The following is an 11530-nucleotide window of genomic DNA, read 5'->3' on the forward strand; positions in this document are numbered from 1 at the left end:
CTTTTGTACATGTTCCATCTACTAAACCAAGTTTATTCCTTCCTAATAAAGCTATTTTCATAGACCTATACCACAGAGAATAGTTCTCTGCACCAGTGAGTTGGAAGGAGATAATTTGAGCACCACTTACATCAGAAGAATGCAGAAAAAGTGGATGATTGTAGTCGATTCCAGGAATCTATGTACTACCATTCGTTGATTGTGGCTCTGTGCTCACCCCAAGAAATCCAGAAGCAGTTGCATTGTTTGCCATTCCAATTATCAATATTCCAGTTAACTTGCAGACAAATCTTTAGCGGAATTTGATCGATTTATTCAACTAGTAATACCAGTTGATGAAGGCTTTGATACCATGTAATTTCTGGTGGACTGAATGTAGAATATGAAGCAAGAAACAGAATGAATTCCAAAGGAGAAGAAAACCAAGAACACAGTATGAGATTCAGAGAAGAAGAAGATGAGATTTAGGGAAGAAACTGATATGGAAAAGTGTATTCTTGTTCCATTCTTTATTCTTGTTCTATACAGGTTATATAAACACACATACAGTTGAGCTTAACTAACTAACTTAGGAAGAGCGGTAACTAACTACTTAACTATTCTAACGGCTAGTAACTACTTCTTGGAAATGTTGCTAAAGTGAATAACTGTATTTTGGAAGTCTAGTTACTGTAGCTTGTGATCACTTTTAGCATCTGGAATGGACTGCTTAGCCATTCTCTACAAGTTGGAACTTTGAATGTCTTGCCTTTTTATGTACAAACACTACGCCTTTTATTTATATTAAGAAATATTTGTTATTGTGTGTCCTGAATTGCAGCATTTCCCGTGTCTACGAAGGCTAGATCTCAGCAGCTCACAAAACCTGATGCAGACACCAGATTTCAGCGGGATGCCAAATTTGGAGTATTTGTATTTGGGGTCATGTATGAATCTTAAAGAGGTTCACCATTCCCTGGGAAATTGCAGAAAACTCATCCACTTAAGTTTGGATAGTTGTGAAAGCCTTGAGAGGTTTCCATGTGTTAGCGTGGAATTGCTTGAATATCTGGGTCTGCAAAAGTGCTATAGTTTAGAGAAATTTCCCGAAATTATCGGAGAAGTGAAGCCCTCTTCTATTCAGTACCTAACTCAGGGAGAGCTGATTTTGAGTCATATGAAAAATCTTGTAGCTCTTCCAAGCAGCATTTGTAAGTTGAAATGTTTGGTGAAGCTGAATGTGTCCTACTGCTTTAAATTTGAAAGCTTGCCAGAAGAGATAGGTGATTTAGAAAACTTGGAGGAGCTTGATGCTGGACGGACTCTAATTTCAAGACCTCCATTTTCCGTCGTCCACTTGAACAAGCTTAAATTCTTGAGTTTTGAGAAAATCACTCCAAAGGATGGAGTGTTATTTGTGTTCCCTCGGGTGAATGAAGGGTTACGCTCCTTGGAAATTCTGAATCTCAGTTTCTGCAATCTAATAGATGGAGGACTTCCGGAAAACATTGGATGCTTACATTCTTTGGAAATAATTTTGAGCATTTTCCTCAAAGCATAGCCCAACTTGGTGCTCTTCGATGCTTGAGCTTATCACATTGCGAGAAGATTAATTTTGAACTTATCATGGGGATGAAAAACTTGGAGACTTTGAATCTCAGTTACTGCAATCTAGTAGATGGAGAACTTCCGGATGACATTGGGTGCTTATCCTTTTTGAAAAAGTTGGATCTCTGTGGAAATAATTTTGAGCATTTGCCTAGAAGCATAGCACAACTTGGTGCTCTTCCATGCTTGGACGTATCACATTGCAAGAGGCTTACACAGCAGCCAGAATTTCCAGTTCAATTAGATACAATAGATGCAGATTGTGCAAATTATCGGATCTGTAATTCGTTATTTCAGAATATCTCATTATTGCAGCACGACATCTCTGCTTCAGACTCCTCGTCACTAAGAGTGATTACAGGTTGGCAGTGGCAGTGGCAGTGGCAGTGGCAGTGCTATCAGAATGTGGAATGGTCTCTAATCCCGCATCGGATGCCAACGTTTCCATATCAGGGAATTGATGGTGTATCAGTCAATTTGCTTAGGAATTGGTACATACATGATAGCTTCTTGGGATTTTCTGTATGTTACCATGGCATATTAACTGACATCACAGCTCACTTGATTCCCTTATATGATGGGATGTCGTGCATCACCAGGAAACTTGTCTTATCCGACCATTCAAAATATTCTCTAGAACGTTATGGTATTCATTTTTTCTTGATACCCTTTGCTGGTTTATGGGATATATGTAAGGCAAATGGAAAAACACCAAATGACTATAGTCACATCATGTTATCTTGCTCCAAAAAAATTAAGTATATATTTGGTTTGTTGTATAAAGATGAACCAGGCGTTTAGGCCTTGTTGCAAATAAGGGAAATAACGATGAACATTGCCTTGGGACAACAAGGAGGAGCAGATTTGATGATAGTGAACACCATGATGAAGCCAGTTGCTCCTCTTCTAAGAAACAAAGGTCACGTTGCAGCAACAAGTGTATGCACTTTGCAGCAAAAGTTGTTTTCTTTTTGTAGTCTTCTTCCAAAACTGATCAATTTCTTCTTTCTTTTTCCCTCTTTGTTCCCCTATTGACAGGAGCTCATCGGTGAATGATTTATGTTTAATCTTGTCTCCATTTATGCTGGATTAACCCTAGGTAAGTTCCAACAAGTTTGACTTGTCTTCATTTTCTAGTTGGTAGTGAAATTGTGTTCTCGCCTATTAGCTATATTTTTCTGATTCTTTCTTCTTTCCCCTATTAAGGAGCTCATTGATGGGTGATTTGCATATCGTCAGTGAGTTTTTCAATTTATTCCCCAACATATTTTAGGAGGCTAAATATTGGAAAAAGACCGAATATGCCCCTAAATAAACATAACTGAAAAATCTAAGTATCCTGACGGGCGAACCCATGATCCAACGATCGTTGGTTGACTCTTTGATTAGGGGGAGGTCTTGATGGCTTCTCTGGAGTTCCTCAGTCCATCCAAGGGACGGTCGTTGGTTACTCGTATTCTGTACAAGAGTTCAAATCATTAAGTTGGGTCTACACACACTCGAAGAGTGGTTCTAATCTTAGTTTGTATTTTTGAGTGTTACAGTTATGAAATCATAGAGAGCACAAACCTAGTTCATTCTCATTAACTGATTTCAAACAACAAATTCTGCATCCTTGTTATTTAAAATTGCAAATTGTTACTTGTCTTTTTATTCCCCCCTTTGAATATAACTGACTATTAGGTTGTATAACTGCATTAAACTAGTTCCTAGCCATATTCCCTGAGATTGACCCCGATATATTTGATTTAGCGACTGTTTTATACTTTGATTTCAAGGTGTAATTTGGGCAACATCAACTTTTGACACCGTTGCCGAGAAATATGGTTTAGGCTTAGATCAATTGTATTTATTTAAATATTAGTCCTTAATTCCTTATTTAGTTTTTTGTTGTTTTTGTTTGTTCTTAGGATACACATTTGTGTATGCCCAACACTCAGAGTCAAGGTAATCCCCTGATTTCAATTGATCTCGAACTTGAAAGAACTTTCAGGAGAATGGTAAAGCAAGGAATCCATAGGAAGCCACAACCAGGATGTTGGCTGAGAAATTAGAGAGGGCGCAACTACGTAAGGCAGCTCGATTAGCTGAAGTGTAAAACCAAGTTGCAGCTAATGAGCAAGCTAGAAAAGAAGAGGCAGCCCCTCAAGCTGCACTAAATGAAGAGGCCAGACGCAACAACACTATCTATATACCTTTCAGTTTGATGATGATGATGTTGTTGACCTAAACGATATAGGTGCCATAGTTTCGAGCGCAAGCTAGAAAAGAAGAGGCAGCCCCTTGTCACACCCCTTTTTCGACTCAAAAAATAAATAAATAATGAATTTTTATTTTTAGTTTTGAAAGGGCTTTTATTAAAGTGACAAAAAATGAAAATTTTGTTTCGAAAAGGATTATTTATATTTGAACTCAGAGTCGCCACTTGGCAGAATCTGGTGTGCCAAGTCACCGTTGAAAATCCTTTTTCGAAAACAATTTTGACTCTTTTAAACTGATCTGCGAACAGAGATTCCGGCTAAGGAATTCTGTTGACCGAGGGGAAGGTGTTAGGCACCCCTCGATCCCGTGGTTCGACCATGGTCGCTTGACAGAGCGTATCGGCTAAATTGACACTACGATGTACAAACCACAAAAAAACAAACAATCAAACAAACAAACAAAAACAAAAGGGATCCGAAATATAGTGTCCAGTCCGAGTTATACAGTCCCAAAATAAAAATACTAAAATAACCTACACTAGTCCTAAACTATGCTTTACCCGATGCCTCGGGCCTTGATCACGAGCATTCTTTGCATACAAAATTATTCGGGGCATTCCCCGGTTAAATAAATACGCTTTTCAAATACAATAAACAAAACATTCAACAAATATTCCAAACATTCCAACAATTCAACAATTCTAAAATTTGCCTACCCGACCCTAGTGCTTGCCTACCCGTTCGATGACATATCACGTTCAACATCAACAATGAATCAAAATACTATAATATTCGCTTTTATCAATTTTCGATTTCCGCCCCCAACTTCATTCTTATCAACCAATGATTAACATATGCTTCAATTATCAATTCACTTTTCAACACTCAAATCCAACGTCAACCAACACGCAATCAAAATTCAAACATACCAAACAAACAAATCATTCACGATAATGTAAAAATTAAAGCGAGAGAAGATAGAATTGGACCTCAATTTTTATTTCAATCCCAAATTGTTCGACACCGCCAACGGATTGGAACCAGGTTCGAAACCTCGACCTAACGAACTCAATGCGGACCTGCCAACTCGATAATTGAACAGAAAAGCCGATTCCAGCGAGACAAGGATGAAATTTAGAAAATAAAGGCTGTTTGGTCAGGTATTTCCAGTAACTGTCGGACCGAAACCAAGTTGATTCAACGGCGTTTTCCGGTGGATGCGTTCAAACCGTTTGGTCGCTGTTCTCGAATTGATTTCAGGTGAGATCACCGGCGATAGGTCGCCGGAACAAACTAACCCCGTTGCTCTATCGCTATTTCTCTGCACTCTCTTCTTCCCCGATGTTCGATTCTTCATCGTTTTCTGATCTCCCTATCGACTTACTCTCTTTCCCCTGATTCTCTCAATTTCTCCGATCTCCGGTTACCCTCACTCTCTCATCTTTCCGTCCCAGTGCGTGTGTGGAGGCTGGTTACTATGTGTGAATTGAGTGTGTGTGTGTGTATGGCTCAGTGAGAGTGTACGTTAATGGAGTCTCTGTGGTGTGTGTTGTGAAGAAGAATCCATTTTTGGAATTTTGTGTTTCTGTGTGTGGGGTTGAAAAAGCAAAGGAAAAATGGTCCTTGCATTTACTGTCCGTCCCCCTCCCTTTTCTTTTTGTCCTCTGTCATGTGTGTATATATAAAATGGTCCATGGGTAGGGGTGGGGTAGGGTAGGTGGGGTAGGGTAGTGAAGTGGGTTATTTTGATTGGGTAGGTTGTTAGGATAAGATGTTGGAGTTAGGATAGGATAGAATTTGTTAGGGAATTTGTTATTTTTTTGTATTTTGTGAGGGTATAATAATATGGATGAGGTACATGGTAGGATAAAGTAAAAATGGATAAAAGTGAATAAAATTGAACTTTAAGAAGACAAAATCATGTGTCTACACCCCTCAAGCTGCACTAAATGAAGAGGCCAGACGCAACAACACTATCTATATACCTCTCAGTTTGATGATGATGATGTTGTTGACCTAAAAGATATAGGTGCCATAGTTTCGAGCGCACAGTCCACTAGGCCAAGTTTGCCATTACCAACACAATGATACAGTTGATGAACATGAAAGGAGTATTCATTGGGCACAGTATTGATGATGCAAATATGCTTTTATTGAACTTTATGAGGATCTTTAAGGCATATAAATTACCTAGTGTGACTCAAGATGCAATTAGATTGTGATAACCTTTCCTTTTTCATTAGCAGGTGAAGCAACTCTTTGGTTGGTAGAATGACCTAATGACTCATCATTATCTGGAAGGAGTTGAAGAGGGTTTTCTTGAAAAGAGTTTTCTCACTATCCTAAGTGTTGCAGCTAAAAGACGAAATGTATAACATCAAGAAACTAAGTATAGAATCTTCGTACGAGTCATAGTTAAGGTTCAACAGAAAGATGAAGTAATGTCCTAATCACAGGTACCTGACGAGAGTTTGTTAGACATCTTCCGTAGGTCTTTAAATGCAAATACCAAGGCATAGCTGATGCTCTTACTGGAGGAGCTTTTACGAGTCACACTTGTGCAGATGCAACAGTGATGCTCAATAGAGTCACGAAAACCAACATGGCATGGCACACGTGGTAATCTAAAGTTTCTGTTGGATTAACCAAGGTGAGTTCAAGACTTAACATTAAGTGTTGAAATTTTGATGCTCAAATCAGATCCTGGAATCATGCCATATTAGGTCAATTAGTACTCCCAAATCAATGATTTGAAAATTAGTGAACTCTCAAATGAAAATATAATGCTAAAAATTGGGGAATTTACGATGATGAAAAAGCCACTATTTAAGTAATGGATACGAGAAATTTAGGCTGTCTGTTTTGAAAAGATTTTAAGAAGTGCAGAATATACTAATGCTGTCACAGAAAAGAAAAATGAAAATCCTTGATATTCCACGGGCTTTCCCTATAAAAATTAGATTTGATGCCATGAAAAGTAACGTATAACCGTGTTCAGATTTCCTTATGGCCAACTTCTTTTTGCAACTTAACTGGCTCTAAAGCGGTTTGTTCAAATAAATTATGTCGTTTCTTTAACTAGTTTAGTGCCTTTTCAGTGAGAATCAAGGGCCTAGGATTTCTCCTCGGCAATCAATTATCATACTCGTTTTTTGAAGTATCGTGGTTTTTTTTAGCAGATGAATACTTCAATGCTATTTTCCTTTGTTCTCATTTTCTTGCCGGAAGGTAACAATCATTCTCTAACTTTAGCAATACACTTTTGCTACATGTGGGGTACTTTCTTATATATAACGGAAAAACGAACTTTCTGCACCTCCATATCATCATTCCTTCAAACTACTCTCCATCAGAACCCGATGCTCACCTTTTTACTTGCGATATAATTTTCATTAGTCGATGAGGATGCATCTGCAGAGAAAAGGCAAAGTGATATTACATCAGATAAATGATAAACCGCTAGCTGTGGTTTAGTTAAGATCTTATCATCTGTCAAATTACTTCACAACTCTTTGCTGTCGAGACTCTTTGCACTAATTAATGATTCAATCTGATGTTGTGATGGCTCCTTTTGGATTAGGTGTAGGCTGTTTTTTTAAATCTTATGGTCTGCTTTCTTGCTGACATTGAATTGATAAATTAAGGTGTAACATCCATATTTGGATTACTTGTAAGTGGTTCTAACAATATTTTTACTCTGGTTTTGGATTACTTCTGCAGTGCAAATTTTGAGTTACATTGGATGCTTACATTCTTTCGAAGAGTTAACACTTAGCGGAAATAGTTTTGAGTAGTTTCTTCAGAGTATAGCCCAACTTGGTGCTCTTCGATTCTTGGACTTATCACATTGCAAGAAGATTAATTTTGAACTTATCGTGGGGATGAAAAACTGGGAGACTTTAAATCTCAGTTACTGCAATCTAATAGATGGAGAACTTCCGAATGACATTGGATGCTTATCCTCTTTGAAAAGGTTGAATCTCAGTGGAAATAATTATGGGCATTTGCCTCGAAGCATAGCCAACTTGGTGCTCTTCGGTGCTTGGACGTATCACATTGCAAGAGGCTTACACAGCTGCCAGAATTACCAGTTCAATTAGATACAATTGAAGCAGATTGGACAAATTATTGGATCTGTAATTCGTTATTTCAGAATATCTCATTATTGCAGTATGGCATCTCTGCTTCAGACTCCTTGTCACTAAGAGTGATTACAGGTTTGCAGTGGCATGGGATGCCAACGTTTCCATACAAGGGAATTGTTGGTGTATCAGTCTTTTTGCCTAAGAATTGGTGCATACATGATAGCTTCTTGGGATTTGCTGTATGTTGCAATGGCGAATTAACTGACGTCACAGCTCACTTGATTCCTTTATCTGATGATGGGATGTCGTGCATCACCCGGAAACTTGCCTTTTCAAAATATCTAGGATATTATGGTACTCATTTTTTCTTGATACCTTTTGCTGGTTTATGGGATATATCTAATTAAATGGAAAAACAACAAATGACTATAGGCACATCATGTTATCTTCCTCCGAAAAAATTAATTATATATTTCGTTTGTTGTATAAAGATGAACTAGGCGTTTAGTCCTTGTTGCAAATAAGGGAAAATAATGATCAACATTGTCTTGGGACAAGGAGGAGTAGATTTGATGATTGTGAACACCATGATGAAACCAGTCGCTCCTGATTCTTTCTTCTTTCCCCTATTAAGGAGCTCATTGATGGGTGATTTGCATATCGTCAGTGAGTTTTTAGTAGCAGATGAATACTTCAATGCTATTTCCTTTGTTATCATTTTCTTGTCGAAAGGTAATGATCATGCTCTAACTTTATCAATACACTTTCGCTACATGTGGGGTACTTCCTTATATCATCATTCCTTCAAACTACTCTCCTATAATCTCCATCAGAAACTGATGCTCACCTTTTTACTAGTCAAATAATTTTCATTAGTAGATGGGGATGCCTATGCAGAGAAAAGGCAAACTGCTATTACATCAGATAAATGACAAATTGCTACTGTGGTAAAGTTAAGGTCTTATCATCTATCAAATTTCTTGCAAAAACATTGAGAGATAGATAGTTAAGCGAAAAAGTTACTTCGCGGCTCTTTGCTCTCAAGACTCTTCGCACTAATTAATGATTCAATCTGATTTTGTGATCACTCCTTTTGGATTAGGAGTAGACTGTTTTTTAAATCTTATGGTCTGCTGTCTTGTTGACATTGAATTGATAAATTAAGGTGTAACATCCATATTTGGATTACTTGTAAGTGGTTCTAACACTATTTTTAGTCTGGTTTTCGATTATTTTTGCAGTGCAAACTGACAAGCGAATACAACAGATCAATTAGACTCTTGGCCTGAGAAAGAGATTCGTGAAAGAACTTGGGTACGCGATAATTCATTCTTTTAAAATATAATCACATTTCCATTTTCAGATAAGTAGCTTGTCCAAAATCCAATTGCAGATGAATATGTGCAAAAGAGGAAAACTTTGCCATAATGGCCGATGAAAGAAGCATTGCAACTATTTGTAAGTTCCCTCACATCAAAAAGCAAACGGAGCAAAGGAGAATTATTTCCGATAATCAAACGTACCTCCACTGATAGAGCCAACTATTCTTCTGTTGGAATGTAGAGCTCAAATACTTTCTCTGCCACCACAAAGTTCTTCATTGATTCTGATCCACTGTCAAATCTGCGTGTGGTACCAATACGAAGAACAGTTTTTTAATGTCAGAATTAGAGTTGTGTGACATTGCAGAGAATTAGAATCAAACAAGATGAACACACACATAGCTATAGAAACACTAATGCTGGAAATAACTGTGTCAAATTACTATTGGATTTTCTTTTGGTTTCTGACTCTCTGTCTGGTGACAAAGCAATATGTTCATTATTTTTACTAATTCCGTATGTTGAAGACTCAGCAATATTTTGCTGGACCAAGACTTTTTCTGCTGCCTTGGAAATTTACATTTGAAAGAGCAATTCAATCGCAGAGAAGAGAGATGTTCATTGGTTTTTGGACTTTTGGAGGGAGGTGATTCTACAGGATATGGAGCACTTACAGGTCACTGAGGACATGACTCTAAAAGGGAAGGTGTAGAGAACGCATATTAGGATAGTTGGAAGTTATGCTTTAATTTGTTTTTGCTGTCCGTACTAAAGTCGCAACATAATTTTTTATTTTTGGCTGTAAATAGTGGCAGGAATTGTGGTGTTTTGCTACTTTTGGTAGGTGTTAGCCCACGGTTCGGGAGGTGGGCTCCGTCTTCGAGAAAAATTTGGGTTAAACTTCTCGGTCGGTCCTCTAATGGCCTATTAAATGGATTGGATTTCTTTGGCAGGTGGGGGTACCATTTTCTAAGTCAAACAAGCAAAACGACAGGACTTGTGGGTTCTTTGTGACTTTTAGTGGTCGTTAACCCACGGTTCAGGGGGTGTGCTCGGGCTCTAGAAAAATTTTTGGGCGAAACTTCTCGTGCGGTCCCCTAACAGCCAATTAAGTGGATCAGGTTGCTTCGGCGTGGCCGGAAGAACCAGTTTCCAAGTCAAGCGTGCAAAATGACAGGAATTATGGGTTTTGTGTGATTTTCGGTGGGTGTTAGACCACGGTTAGCGGGTTGGGATCGGGCTGCACAAATAATTTTGGGAGAAACTAACCGGGCGATCCTCTAACGGCCTATTAAATGGATCAGATTTCTTTGGCGGGGCCGAAGGAGCCATTTTCCAAGTCAAATAGGCGAAATGACACGAATTGCGGGTTATTTTTTGTGACTTTCAGTGTGTGTCAGCCCGTGGTTCGGGAGGTGGGCTTGGACATTGAAAATTTTGGGCAAAACTTCTCGGGCGGTTCCCTAGCAGCCTATTAAATGTATCGAGTTTCTTTGACGGGGACGAAAGGGCCATTTTCTAAGTCAAATGGACGAAATGGTAGGAATTGTGATTTTTTTGTGACTTTCGATGGAGGTTAGCCCACAGTTCCGGGGGAGGGGAGGTAGGGGTCGGGCTATGAGAAAATTTTTGGGTGAAACGACGACGGTCACTTGATAGCCTACTAAATAGACTGGGTTTCTTTAGCTGGACAGGAGGAATAATTTTCCAAGTCAAACGAGCAAAATGGAAAAAATTGCTATTTTTTTGTGACTTTCAGTGGGTGTTAGCCCATGGTTCGGGAGGGGGGACTTCTCGGGTGGTTCCCTACCGTCCTATTAAATGGATTTGATCCCTTTGGCAGGGCTGTAAAAGCCATTTTCTAAGTCAAATGGGCAAAACGACAGGAATTGGAGGTTTTTTTACAACTTTCTATGGGTGTTAGCTCACGGTTCAGCAGGTGGGCTCGGGATCGCGGATAAATTTTGCTCGAAACTTCTCCAAAAGTCCTCTGATGGCTTATTAAATGGATCGAGTTATTTTGGCGAGGCCGGGGGAGCCATTTTCCAAGTCAAATGGGCGAAATGACAAGAATTACGGGTTTTTAGCGGCTTTCGATGGGTGGTTAGCCCACGGTTCAGGGGGGGGGGGGGGACTTGGGCTTCAGGAAAATTTTGGCAAAACTTCTCGGACGGTCTCTTGATGGCCTATAAAATGGATCGGGTTGCTTAGGTGGGGTCGGGAGGAGCCATTTTTCAAGTCAAATGATCGAAACACGGGAAGTACGATTTTTTTGTGACTTTCGATTGGTGTTAGCCCACAGTTTTGGGGGTGTGCTCAGACTTCAAGAAAATTT

At 39.0% G+C, this 11530-nt stretch overlaps 1 pseudogene; it reads left to right on the forward strand.

The window, feature by feature from the left end:
- The first annotated feature begins 399 nt into the window (after positions 1–399).
- On the forward strand, positions 400–9747 carry LOC107870512 (annotated as a pseudogene).
- The last annotated feature ends 1783 nt before the right edge of the window (positions 9748–11530 follow it).

This window comes from Capsicum annuum, chromosome 12 (assembly GCF_002878395.1).
Source record: "Capsicum annuum cultivar UCD-10X-F1 chromosome 12, UCD10Xv1.1, whole genome shotgun sequence".
Lineage (NCBI taxonomy): Eukaryota > Viridiplantae > Streptophyta > Magnoliopsida > Solanales > Solanaceae > Capsicum > Capsicum annuum.